Source organism: Oncorhynchus mykiss, chromosome 30, assembly GCF_013265735.2.
Source record: "Oncorhynchus mykiss isolate Arlee chromosome 30, USDA_OmykA_1.1, whole genome shotgun sequence".
In the NCBI taxonomy this organism is placed as follows: Eukaryota; Metazoa; Chordata; class Actinopteri; order Salmoniformes; family Salmonidae; genus Oncorhynchus; species Oncorhynchus mykiss.
In genome coordinates, this window is record NC_050570.1 from 23,894,885 (window position 1) to 23,919,583 (window position 24,699).

The window sequence follows — 24,699 nt, forward strand, 5'->3', positions numbered from 1 at the left end:
GCTCTAAAACTGGGCTCTAAAGCTTTAGGACAGTATGTGCTAAACCCATTTATGATTATATTATTATTTTACTCAGAATATTGTTGAGATGGCATTCAAAGCAATGGTCAAAATGAATATGTGCACATAGGGAATCTCAATGAATGTATTCAGATACAATACACGTAACGGTTTCATTGTAAGTTTGAGATTTAACCTGTGGTAACACCCTGGCCCAGAGCTGCTCTCGCCTGATTATACATCATCTGCGTCATTCGCACGTTCGCGCTGCTTTCTGCAGAATCAGACATCAGTTTTGTTACGGCAGTAGAGATGCACCGCAGCCTGCCTCATGTAGGATTTGTGCCGTTAACTGCCAATCTTTTCACATCAACATCGGTGATTATTAGAGTTGGGTAATTTGTCTGGACTTGGTCTACCAAATTATCGTTTTAAACCACGTCGGCAGCGCTCTCCTTGGAACGTCAGACCTGACTTGGTTTCTTCACCGGACTCTATTCTGCTTGATATTCCGTTCACTGTCAAAAACACAGCAACTGTAGGAGGAGCGGGAGTCGGCTGTTTTACCTTCAAACTTTGAGAAGGGATAACGGTTGCACCAAATGTAACATGTCCAAGACATTCTGAGAAAAAAAGTAAACTGGTCGTCGATAAAGCTACTTGGGAGTATTGACGGCAGAAACCGGGTGCCATTGAAAAACCTTTGCCACTCCTGTTGTCTCAGTCATCGCAAGGTTCAAACATCATTAACTGTGTATTAATTGGACATGACTGATGTCTGGTTCAAAATAACTCGAAAACTCCAAGGATTGCTGAGTCGACAAGCAATATAAAGATTCTTCTATAACTCAGGTATGTTTTTATTAAGCTATCAACATAGTTCAATAAAGGTTAAACAACAAATAAATACATCTTTATTTACATTCTTTAATGATTTATGTTAGCTCGTGTGATCTATTATGTTTATTAGGCCATTCTTAATTCATTATTTATTTTGCATAATGCAAAGTAGATTCACGCCTCTGGAGGACAACTATAAAGGGGAAACAAAGTTGCCATTTCTGATGGATTCGTGTGTGTGTGTGTGTGTGTGTGTGTGTGTGTCTGTGTCTGTGTCTGTGTGTGTGTGTGTGTGTGTGTGTGTGCGCGCGCGCGCGAGAACGAGAGCGGGATAATGAGTAACTGAGTGAGTATGTATTATATTACATGGAGGTCGATAATTCCAAGTGACATCAAATTTAACTAGATGAGCAAACTGATCATATCTGATTGTCATTTCTTATTTAGAAAAAATATAATTTCCCTCCACAGCATTGTAATTGAATGAATAAACTAGCTTTTAAGACAGGGAATGTCATTTACAAATAAAACTAATACATCTGAAAATATACTCCAGGCCTATTTGATCTCCATAGCGAAATTAGGAACGAAATTTGGTGGTATCAGATATGTTATAATGTGTTGTTCATTCTCATTTAATTAACGATTGCTAAAATAATAAGCATGCAGCTTTGCCAACTTCCCCAGTGTTTTACGATTTCTATCACATAGGCTATTATTCCACCTTTAAGCCCGGCAAGCTCTAGACGCCCATTAGAATACACTGTGTCGCTGTCCATGGTGCTGACAGTTTGCAGAGCAGAGGCAATGGCGGAGCCTGGCTTTTCAATTGAAATCATCAGCACTGCGCGCTGAGGCACAAGTCACAAGGCAGTACGGCATTATTTGCCTAATCTCTCTCTCTAAATTAAACTCTATCTGGAGTACAATTTTACACAGCAAATCACTGCCACAACGAGCACCATCAACAGTTCTCACACACTTGGTCGGGGTCAAGGCACTGGTTGGATACTCACAACATTGGATTTATGACTGTATGACACGTTCATATTCAATGCATTTAATATGTATCAATATTCAATATTCATATTCAATGCATATGTCCCGCCTCCTGCAATGACAGTACAGTTCATATCTGCCCCCCCCCCCCCCCCCCCCCCCCCCCATTTACAGTGCATAGTAATGATAACACTATGTAGGCCTGCCCTCAAATTGCTTGCTTATCTACTGATAACAGTGATTGTGATAATAAAGGATAACTTGAGATAGCGTTTTCAAGTTCACTCAATTAGTGGCACTGCCAGACCCAGTGGTTGTTACCCTCTGGACTGTTTTCCTGTAGATGGCAGTACAGGTCAGATATTCATTTACACACAACACCATTAATCCTGATAGCACATTGACAGGTGTAGTGTAATTGGGTATCATAGCAAGATATTGGTGAATGATTTATTGTGGCATGGTGATGGCCTAATGTATCTTCAACATACATATGCATGTTTGGATGGATGGTGATGTAAAACACTGACTTCAGTAAATCTAAAGACAATGTGCAGATTATACAGCAATGTGCATACTAGGGCATCTAAATTCATTGGTTACACAGTTGTGCATGAGACACTTTTCTTCATGTCATGTAGCAAACCTGGAGATCTTTACGAAGGCCTGTTCACCTTAGGCTTCAGCAGTGATATACAGATGTCTGATCTTAACTTGATCACTCTTTTGTTGCAGAGAATTTTCCTGCTGCATCAGGAACATCAAACGATCCTCATCAGTTCTCTTTCTTTCCAATGTGGGGGCAGTCGAGACATTGGGATCAGGGCTTGCTTTCAAAACAATTGTATCTCAGGCTCGCTCAAACATTAGGCCTAGGTCCTATTACTGCAACATTCAAATATAAAAAAATGTTTCTGAAATGCAGCCATACAGATCAACAACTGTCATTTTATAGCTTAATAACACAAGATATATATTAGTCTCCACTAGGCTACGACATACAGGTATCAAGTGTATCCTAAGGTCAAAATGTAGTTTAATTGTGGGTTTGTCTAGCCGTTGGGGCAGCTGCCTTCAGTGCGCACATATAGGCCTGTCGTGTCGGTGTGGGTTCTATTCTGGCCCATGCCCTTCTGGCACAAAAAACGTAATCCCCATGATTGACTTATCCCCCCGATTGATTAAGTTACACATTTCAAATATGGACAGTCCAGGGATATTTTACCCCCTTGATAAGAAATGTCCATGTCAGACACTTTTGGATAACATAAATAGGAAACAAATAAAATTTGTACACCAACATTAGTTTCCATTCATACAAAGTGCCAGGTAAATCGACACAGTAGATTTGCTCTGGTAACCAATGAAATACTTGATTTCTATTGTATGGAATGGTAACCTATACATTGTCACATAATGACAGAGGTGAAAACCGTTAATAAACTACTGTGTTTCTTTGGCTGAGTTGATTTGGGCCATCAGTTGATTTACAGATGTAGGCCTGTACGATATACTTTCATCCAGTGTGTATACTCATCCACGTTTTATAGTTAGGCAGGCTATGTATACTTTGTCAATATAGTTCTGGTCTTTGGTGTGGATTGAAAGCTTGTATTATGTAGTTTTAATATTTCATTTCGTAGAGCTGTCAAGGTGTTTATGAGTTTGAGCCCATCCAAAGACAATTTAGTTGAGCTGAGACACTTTCCTATGTTGTGTAAATGATAAGACTATTTGTTTAACTTCTTGAAAAAGTTTCAATAAATACAATTAACTTGTGGGCCTATTGTAGGCTCAGGATGGTCACTATATTGCCCACCACTGGGTGAAAACTCAGCTTTGAGCTTTGAGCCGGAGATCGCTGCTCAGACCACTGTGCTACCGCAGTTCACTCTAGCAAGCACGAAGAATACTATGAATACTCATAATACATTGTTTTTTATTATTTTGTTTCAAACCACAGTATTAACCTTAACCACAATTAATCCTTAAACTGTTAAGTTGTTTCTGTCTTAACTCTGTAAACACACGGAATGAATGCATCAAAAATAGACATTGATCCACGAGACGTGCTGTAGGCTGCACATAGCCTACATAAGTTACAATGTAGGTACAGTGTGCATTGTATACAAACAACGCCTTCAGCTGCACCCTGAAGACGATTATAAATATTTCTTCAGATATTAAAATCCTCCTGCTGCAGGATTATTTTCCTCCTGGGACGAAATGTGTCAAATTAAGATCCGACATCTGTACTAATATGGTCAATAGGTTCAGTGAGAACTAAGCTCACTATGCAATTAAAAAGTGTTATTTTTATTCATCTGTTTTCGGTAAGCAATGCACAGGCTCTGTTGGGTGTCACAGGCATCATGGTTTGGTGGCCTGGCCTGTTGGTGACCGTGTGTTCCTCTTTGTAGAGATGAAAGCCAGAAAGCTTTGACAACAACAGCAGTACAATTCTCTTTGTATTTTTCTGCAGGTCCATCATATGAATATTTAGAAAGTGGTACTCTCTCTATCCTACTCTTTTCCTTTCGGCAGGGTTAATACCTGCCTGGCACCAGAACTAAATCTTTATATTTACCCCTCTCTAACAATACCGCTATAGTGCTTCCATACTACACTTTTGATATATTTTAAACAATCATTCCATTTCAGGCTGTCTGGCCATTTTTGATGTCCCATTGAAAATTATTATTCAATTAAGGATTAAATACTGTAGACTGCCAACAGATAGATGAATTGATTCCATTTGAATGTCTACTGTTTGTCTGCTTAGATAAGGAGAAAGGCAGATAGACAACAATGAAAAATATATTCTGAGAAATAGAGATAGAGTTCTCAACATCCTGTTGCAAATTATAGTGGAAGTTGTCGAAGAAGTGAACGAGTGTGGTGAACAAACATTCACCTCTGAAGAGCTACAGAGGCTCAAATTCATACTCAAGTTTTCATTGTCAAATCAAGTGTTGAGTGGCATTGAGAAGATTGAATGGTCCTGTTACTCAAACAAGGGCTTTTAGATGAACCAATATTGAAGAAGGAGTTATTTTCCTTTCTTTGGTTCAAGGAGATGGTGGGGGTTGATAGAAGTTAGTTGCTGTTACAAACATGTATTTTAGTTTGTACTTGAGAGACTGATTGGATAATGGGCCGAAGGTATTGTATCACTTTCAAATACTTTCTGTTAAACTGCCATGTTTTGCTTCATGTAACCTGAGTTATGCTGTTGATTTGTCCTGAGTGTTTACTTGTTTGCCCAGGGCACAGGAGGGTAATGTAGCTAATCTAAATAACATAATGTTTTCTCTATGAAGGGTCACTGCCTCACTCTGTCTCACATTAACAACAAATCATGTAACAAGCACAGGAACTCAAGGTGTTAGTTAAGACGCTGCTCTATTTCTGGCGTCTGTCAGGGTCATTTGATCACTGGAGTGTTCTTTTTTTTAACACTTCAAACCTAAATGTTGTCTCCTTTACATACATAACAATAATAATATATGCCATTTAGCAGACGCTTTTATCTAAAGAAATTTTACGTCCAAAACGACTTACATTTTAAGTATGGATGGTACCAGGAATTCAACCCACTATCCTGGCGTAGTAAGAGCCACACTCTACCAACTGAGCTGTATGTCCATTGTTAGTGAATTAACTCTACACACAGTGTGCCATACAAGTTTTCTGTTTTCTCCATTGAGTTAGTCAGACTGATGTGTTCCCCAGTCTTTCAGCATTTTTGGAGCTCATGCTCATTGTCCTAATCATCTCTGTTACCAGCCTTTGTCAATAGAAAATATGAATCTCATTATTTTTATACTTCTGTTCTGCAGTGCTCATCTCATTAAGTTGGGATATCGCTACAATCTGTTTGACCCTAATGGTCACGGTGACCGTGCTCTACTGTGGCTATCTCCTTGTTTAGCACAGCTCCTCTACCGGACACAGGCGTGAAACACAGCAATTAGCCACGCGGTCATGGCTAATATTAAGGGGGTGAACAGGGGGATGAGACAGAGGTTGTGTCCCAAAATGCACCTTATTCCCTATATAGTGCACTACTTTTCTACAAGGCCCATAGTGTTCTGGTAAAAAGTTATGCAATGTAGGGAATAGGGTGCCATTTGGGATGCAAAAAGAGTCACAGAGCTGACGGATGGCAGAGGGCAAAGCCATGTTACGTAATACAGCTGTGTTGACGGTCAGACTCAGACTCATTGGGTTCATTGAGCAAATTGATAAGACAACATTAGTCAAGTTTGAATATTCCCCATTAGGGTAGTCACACATTAAATTAAGATGGGGAACGGTGTAATTTTGTCTCTTTGGTGAGTATGACACTGATGAGTTGAGCCAAGTGTTCTGTTTGCATTTGGGTGAAATAGGACTGAGTTTGCTGATATCTTCTTTACCAGAGTACATTGATTTTGTATTGGTAAACCAATGACTGATATAACCTTCCTAGTCATTAGTAGGGATCAGACACTCTTATAGACATATTGATCTATTTCATGCCCCCAGTGTTGATATCATTACTTGGCATTACTTTCCTATGATCTTTAATAAGAAGATTTTTCTCAAGGTCTGGTTTATGAAACCAGGCAGTTTAAACTTTACCTTTACAATTTGAATCTTCACCAGGACTCAAATACTTCACAGAGTTATACCATTATGCAACATTTCCAGGTTCTGGCTCGAGCAACGACACCATAATATGATTCTAAATGTGGCTTGGAAAATTACGAGCGACAAAGCATTCAAATATTGAATGCGGAGCTCAAGGCAAGATTTAGATGTTTATTTATTAAATTGCACTTCCTACTAATTCATGGGGTGTCGTTATTAATTTTAGTCTGTCGTTTTGACTCGCAGCATTTTTTGCACACTCTGAGGACAATGAAATAAGATCTGAGGGAAAGTAATCATATAGCGAATGGCAAATGTTCCCCACATTGGTCATCAAATTCAAAACCCTGGGGAATACAGAAGGCTTTGGAGTCAATTATCCGCAAAAGGTTTGTACATCTGCAGTCTATCTGCATTATTACAGCCAATGGAGCACAGGAGCTCAGATCCTCTCACACTGGAGAAGATAGCCATCTCTTTGACTCACTAATAAAAATGGCTGCTTCATTAAGAGCAGGGGGCCTCTGGCTGTACAGTACTTAAGTGTAATCGGACAGGTCTTGAGGGAGAGATGGGGAGATCAACTGTTGGTTGCAGACAGTCAATTGGGGTTGGCGTCAGCTTGATTATTTGAATGGCAATGTGAAGATGTTATTGAGATTTCCTGGTCACAGTTCATCCTGACTCCTACCGTGGCTCTCCACAGCTAATGCAGAGGCATGACTGACTATAACACCAGTGTGTGTGTGTGTGTGTGCACGTGCGTGCACTTGTGTGTGCGTGTGACCCTGTGTGTGAGTAATGGAACGGTGGGGGTAGATGGGGTGGTTGGTTGAGTGTTATTCAGAGCAAAAGGTTCCATATTGTCTGTATGATTTATGTTGTGCTTCTCAGCAGATGTTGACGCCTTAGAATGGCCAGAGCCAAGGGAGTGGCAGCTCAGCCACCCTTGTGGGATGCTACATGTCCTCGCCACCCATCACGTGTTTGGCTGCGTACATTGCCACATTGTGTTCAGTGAGATGATGAGGACTGTGACCTATCCACCTTGACATACAAGATGTCCATCCGCCCTGCTCCTAACAGCAGCACTGCCCACTCCACCAGATTCAACTCCTGACCGGCGCAGTAATACACTATATGGTGCACCTATCTATTGGCTGTAGATCTTTCTCACAGGGCCACTGCCAAGGTTACAGATGCCAACATGCTGCACCACAGGCAGGCGCTCATGGCAGAAACAAAGCCACTGACTGAGCCAGAACCTCCTCCAGAGATAGCTAGCATAGCTTCTACTAGCTATCTACAGTGCACACGAGAGTAAACAGTACTGGTTTTAAAAGGCATAAGGAATGTCTTTCCTAATACCATTCACTGTACAGGCTAGTAATTTATTCTGTTTAGGCTGCCCTTTATAGGTAATGAAATTCTGTTAAGTGAATCTAGCTATACTTTACTTTGCTGAAGATGCCACTAACAAGCTTACCCCAGAAGCTCAGGGCTCCTTCTCACTAGCATTAAGCAGAGTTGGAAATGTAATTATTCTAATTGTTTATTCTCTCTCCATCCTTAACAAATGGCCTGCACATTAAGCTGAATCTCCTGTACTGAAGCCATTGCACCTTACCTTCTATTCTCTTCCCTTCTCCTTTCTCCATTTACATAAGTAGATGTTTGACTCTGGTCTCAGCCCAATGCTCCTGCGGCACTTCGCTCCCCCTGGCAAAGTTAACAGCAGTTTAACATTTTATTGAGCTACGCTCTGTGAAGAGTTAAACAAATCAGTACTTCCCATGTTTTAGGGATGCCTTGTCCTCTACAGAGGCTCTGTGGGACAGCCGGAGAGAGAGGTCTGAGTTTGTACATCGATAGGGCTGCCTCTTGTTTTTTAAGGTCAGAAACACTTGAAAATGTGCCACACTCTCTTCTGTCTCCCCCTCGTTCGTCTGGTTTTGTGTTTTTGTTGCAAACGTTAAAGACCTGAAGATGTTGTGTGAACCTTGTTGGACAGATCATGACCCCTCCTGCCAGGAGAAGTAGGCCAGAGGCCTGTTAGACATGGGGATCATGTACTCCCATGGCTTTATGGGTCAGTTGTGGGGAGAAAAGCAGAGCAGTGGAGGAAGGGAGGCGCACTCACTGTGCAGAGCAGACAGCAGGAGGTGGAATAGCCACTGGCTATAAGAGGAGTGCTGGGATATGGGTTATCACCGCAGTCAGAATGATACCTCTGTCACCTAGCTGTGTGATCCACAATACCTTAGTTTGAGCTCAAATGAGCACCTTAGGTAGAGCTACCGCTGCCTCTCCACCGCGTCTTCTGTTCTCATAAGCAAGGGCCTCTTTGGAGTAAGACGGTTGGTTCTCCAAGGTTATCTCTGGGGAGAGCTGGTATGAATATGGAAGTGAAATACTGGGAATGAAGGTTGATCAGAAATTCAAATAAATCCTGACAGCACACTTTGGTTGATGTTGACCCCTTTGCATATACTTCTGTTCTCAAACCCCATCCCTATAAAGGAAATGCATGTACAGGTAATGCATTTTTTATTCCCGTTTCACTTTTCATTTCCAATTTTGTTTGTAGTCCAATGCTTCCATTTTGACTTCCAGGTGTAGATTGTGACCTTGGAACGCCATTTGATGTATTCTGCAGTCTGTATCTGTCTGGCTGTATGTTTGATAGGATAAATAGGCAGGGCCAGTGAAATCAGCCTTTCTCTGTGTGTGAACCTCCATTCAGCCTGGTATTAGACTGAATCAGCAATGGGCTGAGTGGCCCTGATCATTAATATGCAATTTTTCACTCTCAACCCTCACAGAGCACTCTAAAGCTCTTATTACCAACTTAATTAAGGGCTTGAAATCAATGCACTATCACATTAAATAAAACACAAGCAGCAGAGACGGAGGTGACATAGATTTCACCACAGAGTTAATTACAGAGTATATGTTACCAAAGGACTGTTTTATGTTGGCTTTTGGGTTTTTAGTGTGCCCATCTTAAACCGCTCGGCCCTTTCTCACTTGGCTTTTACAGACAGAATTACCACGTTGTCCGTGTGAACGATTAAAAGGCGTGTCTGCGTGTAAAAGAGGGAGCAAGATTGCAGTTTGATGGCCAGAGCTGAATCTTTACTGCTGGTTATTACCAGTTCCATGTTGGTTTTATTAATTTATTTCCCTTTTTCTGAGGTGTGGTAAAAATGTCTAATGTTATTTAATAGGGCAAATGTGTTTACCAGCAAAAACAGCTTCTTGTGATGGCCTAAACCAGGGTTCCCCGCAGCTGATTTTATTTGTCCCACCAAGATTTCTGAGCAATATAAATATGTATATATATAATCAGCTCCAAGTGAGTTTAATTTTTTTATATCTGTTCCAAAGTATTCCCAAGCATAATAGAGAGATATATGTGATCGTATATAAATGTAAGTAAGGCTTGAAATGATTATTTTTTACTCATATCTTATATCTGTTTGGGCTTCTTTGCAATCTAAAATGATTTGTAATTATGTTCCGACTTCCTGACCATCGGCCCGCAGATATATCTAGTTAATGATCCCTGGCCTAAACTATCACTACGGTAAACTCCAAACAACCTGCAGGTTAGTGTTTTACGTCATGAATCTTGTTCTGGAGGCAGCCCTGCAGACTGGGCACTAGATGGCACAGCCCATCTAGCGGAAGTCGCTCAGTTCTGCATCCAGGGCAAGATTCATGACAATAAACATCAACCTGCAAACATCCTAAACCCGGTTTCCCAAAAGCCTCTTAAAAACTTCTGGCGCAGGCGTTCCGCTAGCGACCCACCTCGACAACATCTGGTGAAATTGCAGAGCGCCAAATTCAAAATACAGAAATAGTCATAATAAACGTTCATAAAAAATACAAGTGTTATACATCGGCTTAAAGATTAACTTCTTGTTAATCCAGCCGCTTTGTGTGATTTCAAAAAGGCTTTACGGCAAAAGCATACCATGCGATTATCTGAGGACAGCGCCTCGCTTACAAAAGCATACAAACATTTTACAACCAAGTAAAGGAATGACAAAAGTCAGAAATAGCGCTAAAATTAATCACTTACCTTTGAAGATCTTCATATAGTTGCAGTCACAAGAGTCCCAGCTACACATTAAATGTTTGTTTTGTTTGATAAAGTTCCTCTTTATATCTCAAACACTCTGTTTTGTTGGCGCGTTTTGTTCAGTAATCCACTGGCTCAAAGGTGGTCAAAACATGCAGACGAATACATCCTAATAGTACCAGTAAAGTTTGTCAAAACATGTCAAACGATGTTTATAATTAATTCTCAGGTTGTCAGTTGTCTAAATAATCGATCATATTTAAACCGGACAATAGCTTATTCAGTAGAATGGAAAAACAACGAAGGACGCGTGGTCAGTCACGCGCCCAAACCAGCTCTGCATTCTTCCTCAGTCCACTGACAGAAAGGTCTTATTCTTCTTAATTTTTCAGAAAACAAGCCTGAAACAATGTCTAAAGACTGTTGACATCTAGTGGAAGCTATAGGAACTGCAATCTGGGTCCTAACCCATTAGATACTCTATAGGCATTCAATTGAAATACCCACATCAAAAAAATCCCACTTCCTGGATGGATTTTCCTCAGGTTTTCGCCTGCCATATCAGTTATGTTATACTCACAGACATTATTTTAACAGTTTTGGAAACTTTAGTGTTTCTATCCAAATCCACCAATTATATGCATATCCTAGCTTCTGGGCCTTAGTAACAGACAGTTTACTTTGGGCATGCTTCTCATCCAGACGTCGAAATACTGTCCCCAAGCCATAAGAAGTTTTAAGGCTAAATTCACTGTTAGAAACTTCATAGGAGCTGTTACGCAAAGCCACCGTTATTAACGTTGCACCTGAATACGCTCCTAATCTAACACTTGCCTCAGACTACTCATAGAACAGCTAAGTGCGTCATTAAATGTCCCCCCCCCCCCCCCCCCCCCGAGCCAATTTATACACAGAAGATCTTTGCTAAACCTACAATCACATGATTTATTTGTCTCCCTATGACCTCTGATAACTTTAAAAGATGACTACAAACACAAAGTTGCCAATGTCTTTGCAAGCGATAAAAACAAGCAACGTATAAAAATATGATTCAGATGAAAACAGAGATGACGGCATTAAAATATAAATAGTAGGTTATAGGCCTATTTAAATCATATTGAAATACATTTCATGTTCAATCAAGTGAGTTCCATGTTGCTACTTGTAGGCTACTGTCTATAATCTTTCTCAATACATTTCATGATGTGTAGCCTAACATCTGCGCAATGATGTGCCAAATCGGTGGTTTAGTGCATTTTTATTGGGTAGGCATAGAATAAGCCACCTCAATATTTGCAGTCTTAGGTGGTAATATCTCTCTAGGAGCTGATCCATCATCAGTATTGTGAAATAATTCACATTTGAAGGTACAGTTTTAATAGAGAAAGCAAATCCGAGGGCTGCACTCCCTTTCTTTCGATCCTAGCAGTATTTATACATGCTCCAATGACGCACTTAGTGACCATTCTCTCTGCGTGGTGTTTTGGGAAACACATGTTACGTCTTTGGCCGTTGTAGGAAAGATGCATCATTAAAACACTCATAAGCCTCAATTCCATTGCTATCCGGAAATCCAGGCCCAGGTCATCTACAATAGGTCTTCGCATTGTGTGGCGCCAACGAGACACCGAGATAGTGTATAGTCTGGATTTCAGAGAGGTTGCAGGTGGATTGTCTTGCTACAAAAGCAATAGCATGATAGCCGTGGTGAATGTAGAATGGCTTCAGAAACACTGTGGGAGCCAGACAGGTCGTATCAGACACGGCTGGGTTGATTCAATGGAGGCAGAATTAGTATGCCGGGCCACAGTCATGTCCCTGCTTGTGATGATATAATTTGTAGTGCTCTCCTTTGAATGTCGCCCCATAGTTTACTTGTCCTTACAGCCAACCTGAGCCTCGGAGCAGAGCCTAGGAACAACGTTCAAATTTGATGACAAGTATTAAGCAATGAGCTCCGGTGACTATTAGATTAAGGGAAGCAATAATATCCTGTCCTACAGGTAGAGTTGTCCTATGGCCGCCAGCAGAGTTGCTGACACAGACCTTAGGCAGGTAGATAAACTAGACTACAGTGGTTGATGGCAGTGAACAAGAGAGAGCCATGAGAAAACAAGTGCTGCAGACATGTTGGCTCACCATTTAATAATAAGGTGGATAAGAAGCTAGAAAAGGAGAAATATTGGAGTGTTGGTGTAAAGGTGCTGCCAACTAGCACTAGCTAACATTAAAGATGTGCTAGTCCGGGATCTTAAGCATAACAAATTTGTAAAATATTGTAAGAATTGGATTTGTAACATATCATACAAATTGCATAAAATAAGAAAAAAGGACACAGCATTTCATGCAGGACCAATATCATACAAAATCAGGAGTGAAAGTAGATTTCATTTCTTAATGGTAAGGGTATTTTCTTTATCGACTAGGGGTGTAATCATAGAATTACACTAACTTTCAAAAGTTTGGGTCACTTAGAAATATCCTTGTTTTTGAAAGAAAAGCACCATTTTCATCCATTAACATAAAATAAAATAGATCAAAAATACAGTGTAGACATTGTTAATGTTGTAAATTACTATTGTAGCTGGAAACGGCAGATTTTTAATGGAATATCTACAGGCTCAAAACGAAATAAAGAACTTGCTTCTGAAACTCGTCAGTCTATTCTTGTTCTGAGAAAGGCCCCGGTGCACAACTGAGCAAGAGGACAAGTACATTAGAGTGTCTAGTTTGAGAAACAGACGCCTCACAAGTCCTCAACTGGCAGCTTCATTAAATAGTACCCGCAAAACACCAGTCTCAACGTCAACAGTGAAGAGGCTACTCCGGTATGCTGGCCTTCTAGGCAGAATTCCTCTGTCCAGTGTCTGTGTTCTTTTGCCAATCTTAATCTTTTATTTTTATTGGCCAGTCTGAGATATGGCTTTTTCTTTGCAACTCTGCCTAGAAGGTCAGCATCCCAGAGTCTGGTGTTTTGCGGACACTATTTGATGAAGCTGCCTGTTGAGGACTTGTGAGGTGTCTGTTTCTCAAACTAGACACTCTAATGTACTTGTCCTCTTGCTCATTTGTGCACCGGGGCCTCCCACTCCTCTTTTTATTCTGGTTAGCGCCAGTTTGTGCTGTTATGTGAAGGGAGTTGTACACAGCGTTGTACGAGATCTTCAGTTTCTTGGCAATTTTTCAAATTTTTTAATTTCTCAGAACAAGAATTTCTGTCCATTTTGAGCCTGTAATCGAATCCACAAATGCTGATGTTCCAGTTTTCAGCTGTGCTAACATAATTGCAAAAGGGTTTTCTAATGATCAATTAGCTTTTTAAAATTATAAACTTGGATTAGCTAACACAACATTCCATTGGAACACAGGAGTGATGGTTGCTGATAATAGGCCTCTGTACGCCTATGTAGATATTCCATTAAAAAATGTCTGCACTGTATTCCTGATCAATTTGATCATATTTCAGTGGACAAAAAATTGCTTTTCTTTCAACAACAAGGACATTTATAAGTGACCCCAAACTTTTGAACAGTAGTGTATATAGAATCCCTATTCTTTTCATTTATGTCTGTGGGCCTAGTAGCCTAGGCCTAGTAAAGATTTGTCATATCATTTTTAGCATGCAATACCTTTTAACATAGATGGCGCAAAGCTCATTTTCACCTTGAACATGCACCCTTATAATAAAGCATTCCATGCATCCTCGCATTTGCAGACTTATGTAAAATCGCCTTCTATTACTAATGTGATAAGTAGATTGGATAGTGATCATGTTAGGTTAATAATAGAACTCAGTAACTGTTCGCAAATAGACTGTTCCATGCAGCTCACAGCGGCGTAGAGTAGGCTTAGCCTATAGGATTATCAGACACATTTCTTGTTGGCCTTTTATAACACATTTCATGCAATTCTACTATACTTTATATGAATGGAGACATTAGCATAATATTTTTTAGTACTTCAAAAATTACAGGGTAGCCTACTCTGCTCACACTGACGAACAGATCAATAACACCGTTGTTGTCTGATCCATATAATCGGCCTATGAAAGGGGAGACACAAATACAATATGACGTTGATCTAACCAGGAGGAAGACATTGTTGTCCAAAAATAAACAAATGTGGCACTGACCCAATGATAAAGACAGTGAATATGCACACTCACCGGGGATATGGCCAATGTTCTCTGCTGGTGTCAATAAGATACTAGGCTACTGTTCACTCAAATCAAGTTGATCATTTTGATAACTTCAAATCAAATTGAATGTTATTGGTCACATACACGTGTTTAGCAGATGTTACTGAGGGTGTAGCGAAATGCTTGTGTTTCTAGCTCCAACAGTGCAGTGATATCAAATAAGTAATATCTAACAATTTCACAATAATACGCGAAATACATACAAATCTAAGTAAAGGAATGGAATTAAGAATATATATGGACGAGCAATGTTAGAGCCGCATATACTAAGATACAGTAAAATAGTATAGAATACATTATATACATATGAGATGAGTAATGCAAAATATGTACACATTACTAAAGTGACTAGTGTTCCATTTGTTAAAGTGGCCAGTCATTTCAAGCCTATGTATATAGGCAGCAGCCTCTAATTTGCTAGTGATGGCTATTTAACAGTCTGATGGCCTTGAGATAGAATCTGTTTTCAGTCTCTCGGTCCCCTCTTTGCTGCACCTGTACTGACCTCGCCTTCTGAATGATAGCAGGGTGAACAGGCAGTGGCTCAGGCGGTTGTTGTCCTTGATTATCTTTTTGGCCTTCCTGTGATATCGGGTGCTGTACATGTTCTGGAGGGCAGGTAGTTTGCCCCCGGTTGTGTGTTGGGCAGACCCCACCAACCTATGGAGAAACCTGCGGTTGCGGGCGGTGATACAGCCCGACAGGATGCTCTCAATTGTGCATCTGTAAAAGTTTGTGAGAGTTTTAGGTGCCAAGCCACATTTCTTCAGCCTTCTGAGGTTGAAGAGGAGCACCTTCTTTAACCATCTCTGCAGCACTCCACCAATCAGGCCTTTGTGATCAGGCCTCTGTTTGGATGGACCATCTCAGTTTGTCAGTGATATGTACACAGAGGAACATGAAGCTTTCCACCTTCTCCTGTCGATGTAGATAGAGGGGTACCCCCTCTGCTGTTTCTTGAAGTCCACGATCATCTCCTTTGTTTTGTTGACATTGAGTGAGAGGTTATTTTCCTGGCACCACACTCCTAGAGCCCTCACCTCCTCCCTGTAGGCTGTCTCGTCATTGTAGGTAATCAAGTCTACTGCTGTTGTGTCGTCTGCAAACTTGATGATTGAGTTGGAGACATGCGTGGCCACACACTCATGGGTGAACAGGGAGTACATGAGGGGGCTGAGCACCTACCCTTGTGGGGCCCCAATGTTGAGGATCAGCGAAGTGGTGGTGTTGTTTCTTCCTTCACCACCTTGGGGTGGCCGGGCAGGAAGTCCAGGACCCAATTGTACAGGGTGGGGTTCAGACCCAGGGCCTCGAGCTTAATGATGAGCTTGGAGGGTACTATGGTGTTGAATGCTGAGCTATTGTCAATAAACAGCATTCTTACATAGGTATTCCTCTTGTCCAGATGGGATAGGGCAGTGTGCAGTGTGATGCCGATTGCATCATCTGTTGATCTAATGGGGTGGTAAGCAAATTGAAGTGGGTCTAGGGTGTCAAAGACAGACTTAAAGACAGATTGGAGTCTTTTTATTGTCATCTCTTCACAGCAATAGACATTTGCTTTCCAAACTGTTTTTCTGCGATTGTGTTTTTAAATATTGCAATATGCCTGGTCTCTCTGCTGTTCACTGACAGTCACAACTTATCAATCAACTAGGCCTATTGGTATTTGCTTTGCACGCTGAAAAAAATTGTAGCCCCTTCCATCTGTAGGCTATGAATTTAAAACAATCCACATCCTTTTTTAAAGAAGCTAATGATACTCTGTGGCATCATGCTTTCTGGTGTAGCACCCTATTTTGAATGATTGTATTTATTTCTGTATAGAGGGGTGTAAGCTAATTAGGCTATATCATTTTGGCAATCTCCTAGCCTTATGGACAAGCTGCCTATGCCTTTTAATGTGGCCTAAACACAACCAGTCATGATGTTTTCATCTGATTGTCAAACAATCACATAACAAAGGTGCTCCTGTAGGCCACCCGTGTACATTTGTCAACTCACAAAATAAGTTCAGCATCCAAACCCCAACAGTGCACTATGCAACCGCAATTTGATGAATGGAAAGAGACATATGTTACAAAACACTTCCGTGTATTGTAGTGAGATTCTGTGATTGTCATTAGGCCTACACTTGAAGCCTGAATTGATACATCCACTGTTGTCGGTCTTGGCCACTCATCTCCGCCTTGTCCACATGCGTCTTGACTACTCATCCCGCCTTGCCAAAATGTAAGTGCTCTCATCGAACCACAGTGCAGTTTGGAGCATATACCATTTGGTTCCCAGTCAATTCACTAGTTTTTCATGCCGTTGACATGCAGTGATGTTAATATTTTATTAATATTAATCAAATGGCCAATGGACTATTTGATTTTGACCCCCCCTCCATTTGTTTTGTACACTGCTGCTACTCGCTGTTTGCACCAGACATAGCGTTTTCCTTGATGGCCAAAAAGCTCATTTTTTCCTATTTTGTTGCATTACAACCTGTAATTTAAATGGATTTTTATTTGGATTTCATGTAATGGACATACACAAGATAGTCCAAATTGGTGAAGTGAAACTAAGAAATAAAAACGTATTTAAGAAATTCTACAAAATAAAAAATGGAAAAGTGGTGCGTGTATATGTATTCAACCTCTTTGCTATGAAGCCCCTAAATAAGATCTGGTGCAATCAATTACCTTCAGAAGTCACATAATTAGTTAAATAAAACATATGGAAGTAGGTACTCTGGTCAGATGAGACTAAAATTGAGCTTTTTGGCCATCAAGGAAAACGCTATGTCTGGTGCAAACCCAACACCTCTCATCACCCCAAGAACACCATCCCCACAGTGAAGCATAGTGGTGGCAGCATCATGCTGGGGGAATGTTTTTCATCGGCAGGGACTTGGAAATTGGTCAGAATTGAAGGAATGATGGATGGCACTAAATACAGGGAAATTCTTGAGGGAAACCTGTTTCAGTCTTCCAAAGATTTAAGGTTCACCTTCCAACAGGACAATGACCCTAAGCATACGGCTAAAGCAACACATGAGTGGTTTAAGGGGAAACATTTAAATGTCTTGGAATGGCTTAGGCAAAACCCAGAACTCATTCCAATTGAGACTCTATGGTTTTACTTAAAGATTACTGTACACCAGTGGAACCCATCCAACTTGAAGGAGCTGGAGAAGTTTTGCCTTGAAGAATTGGCAAAAATTCCAGTGGCTAGATGTGCCAAGCTTATAGAGACATACCCCAAGAGACTTGCAAATGTAATTGCTGCAAAAGGTGGCTTTGGGCTGGTGAATAGTTAGTTATGCATGCTCAAGTTTTCATTTTTTTTGTCTAATTTTCCTGTTTGTTTTACAATGAAAAAATATTTTGCATCTTCAAAGTGGTAGGCATGTTGTGTAAATTAAATGATACAACCCCCCCCGAAAATCCATTTTAATTCCAGGTTGTAAGGCAACAAAATAGGAAAAATGCCAAGGGGGTGAATACTTTCACAAGTGTCACGAGTTACTAAGAGTGGAAGGTAGGAGTCAGGCTCAGAGAGCAGAGGGTTCAATAATAGATTATTTATTTCTCCGGCACTAAAACAGACACGCCAAACACAGGGCGCAGAAACACTGACCAGCGCAAACACACAGGGCGAAACGATCCGGAGAACAAAATACATCCACAACCAACAGCGAACACAAAATAATCCCGCACAAACCTAAGCGGGCCTAACAGGCTTAAATAGACCCGAACAGGCAGGGGAGACCCTTCGGCGGGAGTTGTGACAGCAAGCCACAGCATAGCCTCGTTATTGTTGTGTTATTGTGATACTTTTTATAATTTTTAACTTTAGTTTATTTGGTAAATCTTTTCTTAATTCTCCTTTAATTGCAGTGTTGGTTAAGGTGTTGTAAGTAAGCATTTCACGGTAATGTCTACTCTTGTTGTATTCGGCGCATGGAACAAATAAAGTTTGATTTGATTTGATAATGATGTAGTAGCCTATATTTTTTGGGTCATGTTGCATTAATTGTGATAGGCTCACGTTTTACTGATGCAGTGTATCCCTACTATTTATTTAGCCGGACCGTTCGCCTGACTTTCACCCCTGTAAGAAATGGATGACGTAGTACACAATTGGGAGACCCATTTTGGTACGTGAACACCACTTTCAAAACTATTGGTTGAAAAGTATTGGAGCATCACTTTAAGCACATAGCAAAAAAACTAAAGTCGTACAATCGATATAATATCGTCAAAATTGATTTTGTGATAATCCACAAGTATCAGGCAGGCGTAAATCATCGCTAACCATGATCCCTCATCACATGAACATCTTATAATAGCTGCATGAGAAATTTGCTATGCATTATGTGAGGCACAGAAGGTGCCATAATAAATCCCCTCGTATCAAGTGCCTATACAGTGCCTTCAGAAAGTATTCAGACCCCTTGACTTTTTCCACATTTTGTTACGTTACAGCCTTTAAAAAATAATGTAAATTATCAATTGTTTTTGTTTTTATGAATCTACACACAATACCCCATAATGACTAAGCAAAATAGGTTTAAGAAATGTTTGCAAATATATATATATATATATATTTTTAAATATCACATTTATATAAGTATTCAGACCCTTTACTCAGTACTTTGTTGAACCACCTATGGCAGCGATTACAGCCTCATCTCTTCTTGGGTATGACACTACAAGCTTGGCACACCTGTATTTGGGGACTTTCTCCCATTCTTCTCTGCAGATCCTATCAAGCTCTGTTAGGTTGGATGGGAAGCATGTTCAATCTGGTTCAAGTCCGGGGTCTGGCTGGGCCACTCAAGGACATTCAGAGACTTGTCCCGAAGTCACTCCTGCGTTGTCTTGGTTGTGTGCTCAGGGTCGTTGTCCTGTTGGAAGGTGAACCTTCACCCCAGTCTGAGGTCCTGAGTGCTCTGGAGCAGGTTTTCATTAAGGCTCTCTCTGTACTTTGCTCCGTTCATCTTTCCCTCGATCCTGACTAGTCTTCCAGTCCCTGCCGCTGTAAAAAAACACTACAACATGAGGCTGTCTACACCATGCTTCAACGTGGGGATGGTGCCAGGTTTCCTCCAGACATGACACTTGGCATTCAGGCCAAAGAGTTCAATCTTGGTTTCATCAGACCAGAGAATCTTGTTTCTCATGGTCTGAGAGTCCCTTAGGTGTCTTTTGGCAAACTCCAAGCGGGCCGTCATGTGCCTTTTACTGAGGAGTGGCTCCCATCTGGCCACTCTACCATAAAGGCCTGATTGGTGGAGTGCTGCAGAGAAGGTTGTCCTTCTGGAAGTTTCTCCCATCTCCACAGAGAAATTCTGGAGCTCTGTCAAAGTGACCATCGGGTTCTTGGTCACCTTCCCGACCAATGCCCTTCTCCCTCGATTGCTCAGTTTAGCCGGGCGGCCAGCTCTAGGAAGAGTCTTGGTGGTTCCAAACGTCTTCCATTTAAGAATGATGGAGCCCATTGTGTTCTTGGGGACCTTCAATGCTGTAGAAATGTTTTGGTACCCTTCCCCAGAACTGTGCCTCGACACATTCCTGTCTCGGGGCTCTACGGACAATTCCTTCAACCTCATGACTTGGTTTTTGCTCTGATATCCACTGTCAACTGTGGGACCATATATAGACAGGTGAGTGCCCTTCCAAATCATGTCAAATCAATTGAATTTACCACAGGTGGACTCCAATCAAGTTGTAGAAACATCTCAAGGATGATCAATGGAAACAGGATGCACCTGAGTTCAATTTTGAGTCCCATTGCAAAGGGTCTGAATAGTAATGTATGTAAGCTATTTCTGTTTTGTACTTGTAATACATTTGCAAAAATGTCTAAAAACCTGTTTTTCGCTTTGTTATTATGGGATATTGTGTGTAGATTGATGAGGGGAAAAATAGAATAAGGCTGTAAGGCTAGAATAAGGCTAGAATAAGGCTAGAATAAGGCTGCAACGTAACAAAATGTGGAAAAAGTCAAGGGGTCTGATAAAAGTGGCCATTTTAGGACCTTTTTACACCTATACATGCCTCCTGTAAAACCTTATGAGCCGCGAACCGTACATGAAAAAGACAACATATTGATGTCATTATATTCCTACACATACGTTCCGAATGCACAGTATGTCACATCTCATAAAACCATCATGTGCAGTGTCTTTCAAGTGGCTTATGGAGACAGAATGTACTCTGTGTGTGTTGCCTGCTGGTCCCTTTGAGACTATAGGGCAATTCCAAGCCAGCAGGTGGGATTTTTTGGGGGAGTATCTCAGATTGTTTTGGCAACTCATATAGAAATTTCATTGAGAGGAAGGATGTTTGACATTACTTTTTACATTTGTATCATAAACCATTTCATGAGAAAATCATGATAAAAGTGGCCATTTTAGGCCCTTTTTAGACCTAAACGTGCCTCCTGTAAAACCGTGTGATCCGCAAACTGTACATGAAAAAGACAACATATTGATGTCATTATATTCCTACACAATGTTCCAAATTCATTTATTCAACATAAAAAATACTAATATGAATATCTCAAAACTACTTTTTTATAGATATGTTTCTAAAGCTAGTCAGTCACTAAAAATCCTTAGTACATCTCTCAAAAGTAAATATTCATGCCAATGATCATGTCAGTGTTATCAGAATGATAAGTCATTGAGTCATTGTTCACGAACAAGGTCGTCAAAATGTTTAGGCATGTTGTCAATGTAACTTTGTACTTTGACAGTATTACCTGATGTAAGGCTACAGTTTGGATGACAGTTACTGTATTGAAAATGCACAAGGCTGCACTTCTATGGCATATATCAATTTCAACAGTACTATTTACATATTACTGTATGTGGGTTATTGATTGAAAGAGACTGGACAACCCAAGTGGCACAAAGGAAAAAAAACTAAATTAGAAAGAAACACAGGAAACCATCCCTAAGGCACAAATTTGCCCGCAGCACTGTTGTGCTGTCTCTACACATCCAGACGTTCCTGTCTGTCGGCCCACATATTCTCATCCACATCACACCGGATATTTTCCCTTCCAATGCAACGTGGAAAGAATCTTTTGGAATGCCTTATCCATCCTCTGCAGGCGTCTACTGTGATGTCCTCACATGCTGCATCCATTGCAGCCAGCAGGGTCATCTGTGTGTGTGGCTGACGATCGTACACCTTCCACCTCCATGCTGAAAATAACTCCTCAATTGGGTTAAGGAATGGTGAATAAGGTGGGAGGAATTCTACGAGTATCCTCGGGTGGGTCACAAACCATTGCCTTGTGATGTTTGATCGATGGAAACTCACATTATCACAAATGACCACATAATTTGGCAAATCCTCTCTAAACAGACCCCTCTCATCATCAGGGATGAAAGCCCTGTAGAGAGTCTTTAAAAAGTTGAGTAGATGCTGGGTGTTGTATGGCCCTATAAGGGGGATATGGGTTAGGACACCATGCTCCGAAATAGCAGCATACATGGTGATATTTCCTCCCTGTTGGCCTGGCAAATCCACAGTAGCTCTGTGACCGATGATATTCCGATATATTCAGATATTCATGTCATTCAGACATGCATTTGGTCAGGTTGAAGCCAGCCTCATCCACGTATACAAAGTTTTGAGAGGGTTCACTTGATTCCAACTCCATTATACGCTATATCCCAGAACAGACAGTTGAATTTGTTTTGGTAAGGAAGAGTGACATAAAATGCACATAGCTGTAATCGCAGCAAAAGGTGGCGCTACAAAGTATTAACTTAAGGGGGCTGAATAATTTTGCACGCCCAATTTTTCAGTTTTTGATTTGTTAAAAAAGTTTGAAATATCCAATAAATGTCATTCCACTTCATGATTGTGTCCCACTTGTTGTTGATTCTTCACAAAAAAATACAGTTTTATATCTTTATGTTTGAAGCCTGAAATGTGGCAAAAGGTCGCAAAGTTCAAGGGGGCCGAATACTTTCGCAAGGCACTGTATATTGCATGTTCCTTCCACAGCAATGGAAATGTGTGCAGTTTATGCTTACTGTACTATGTATCACTATAAAATGTTGCTGTAAAGTAGTTACATAGATATATGTTTTACCTGTACATACTGGTACCGTAGCTCCTTAACTCTGTCCTCATTCCTTTGGAATGGTACACGGTACAGCTGTTTCATACTCATCTGGTTTCATTGCAGCACCCTGTCGATGGTTGAGATGCTAACCGTATGGATGTTTTCAAAGACATCGTTGTCTTCTATAATGGTCCTTTGTATTTCCGAGTCTCATGGCATTGTTTGCTAGGACCATGGTGCAAATAGCCTCCTCCTGTTGAGGTGTGAAAAGGCGTCCTCTGCCACCGGTTTGAGGTAATCTTGCAGTCTTATGTGGGGAAAAATGCAGTGATGCATCGCACACTTTCACATAGACAAAAACTATGCGAACACACATTTTACTGTAAAACATTGCAACTCTGTGTTGTGGTCTGTCTATATATGCTTGCCAATTGATTATTCATGAGATGCACCTTTGAGCAATTTAGACAACTGGTTGATTGTTGGTTGAACTAACACTTTACATTCCTTCATGAGTGAGGGTCAATTTCACCTGCACGATTCATCAATTCACGTTTTTGTACAAAAGGTCTAATAGAAATGTGTAAAACTATGCTTGACAGTTTATGACAAATAGTTCAACAATTTTGCATGTAATGGCTTATGCAAGGAACTAATGCCTAGATGTTTTGAGGGGTAAGACTATTCAACAGAGAACCATCTACTATATTTTGATCAACATGACATGAGCAATTGATAATGTGGAAAAAAGCTGACACTTGTACATTATCAATTGCAATTTGTTCAAAGGAATAAGAAATTGCTTTAATGATGTGCACACGTGACTAGATGATTTGGAATTTGTACAAGTAGTATCAAGAATTGCACTTTTGATCTAAGAAATGCACCAAAGCGACTGAGAAAAACTGTAATCCGTTTAACATTCTCTGAGTCGTAAAATGTAGCATAACTTCAGAATTATTTGATGTACTTGTAGAGTATATTGTTTTGATGTACTTGTAGAGTATATTGTTTTGATGTACTTGTAGAGTATATTGTTTTGATGTACTTGTAGAGTATATTGTTTTGATGTACTTGTAGAGTATATTGTTTTGATGTACTTGTAGAGTATATTGTTCCAAACAATGTCTTCAAATGAACAAAATCAAAAAGGTTAGTTTTGAGATATCCATATTAATATGTTTAATGTTTAAGAAATGTGAAAATGTGTATTTCAAAATCTGGACAAACTCCATGTGTTAGATCACACTATAAGGAGTATAATGACACCAATATGTTGTCTCTGTCATGTACAGTTCACAGATCATAGGTTTTACACGAGGCATGTATAGGTGAGAATTGCCAGAACAATCTGAGAAACCCAAAATATTTTCTGCTCCTGCTGGCATGGCATCACCCCATAGAGTGTGCAAGAATCCATGTTAAACAATCCATATAGTTTTTTTCTTGGATATATGTAAGTACATGTTTAATATACAAACATAAATAATTCCAGGGTGTAGAATTAGAATTAAGACCTGCAGTTGACCTACAGTAGTCATTACTGGGAGTTGCAGTATTGAGCTCCTACAGTACTGTATCTCGATGGCTAGTAGCAGTCAGAGAGATGAACCCAGTAAAAGGACTTCACTCTCCACTGTCCTGGCTCTCAGAATGGACTTTGATTAATGTCCACTGGCCACCCACACAGTGCCTGAGGGAGACAGACTCAAAGAGACTGGGTCATTGGTGTCACATTAAAGTGCTGTATATGCTGTGCATGGAGTTTGGATGCTCTTTTTTATTGTGTGTGTGTGCATGTGTGTGTTTGTGTTTGTGGGCGGCAGAACAGTATATGCGTGTGTGTACATGTGAGAGGGTGATGTGTGTG

The 24,699-nt window shown here is 40.5% G+C and overlaps 1 protein-coding gene across 1 annotated transcript in view; it reads left to right on the top strand.

Moving 5' to 3' along the window:
• The first annotated feature begins 309 nt into the window (after positions 1-309).
• The window catches only part of LOC110521588 (neuroligin-1), a 338,049-nt gene continuing 313,659 nt past the window's right edge, over positions 310-24,699 (top strand). Inside the window, exon 1 of the mRNA XM_036968746.1 lies at positions 310-852. The gene's annotated coding sequence lies outside the window, so the exon portion shown is untranslated. The remainder of the gene's footprint in view (positions 853-24,699) is intronic.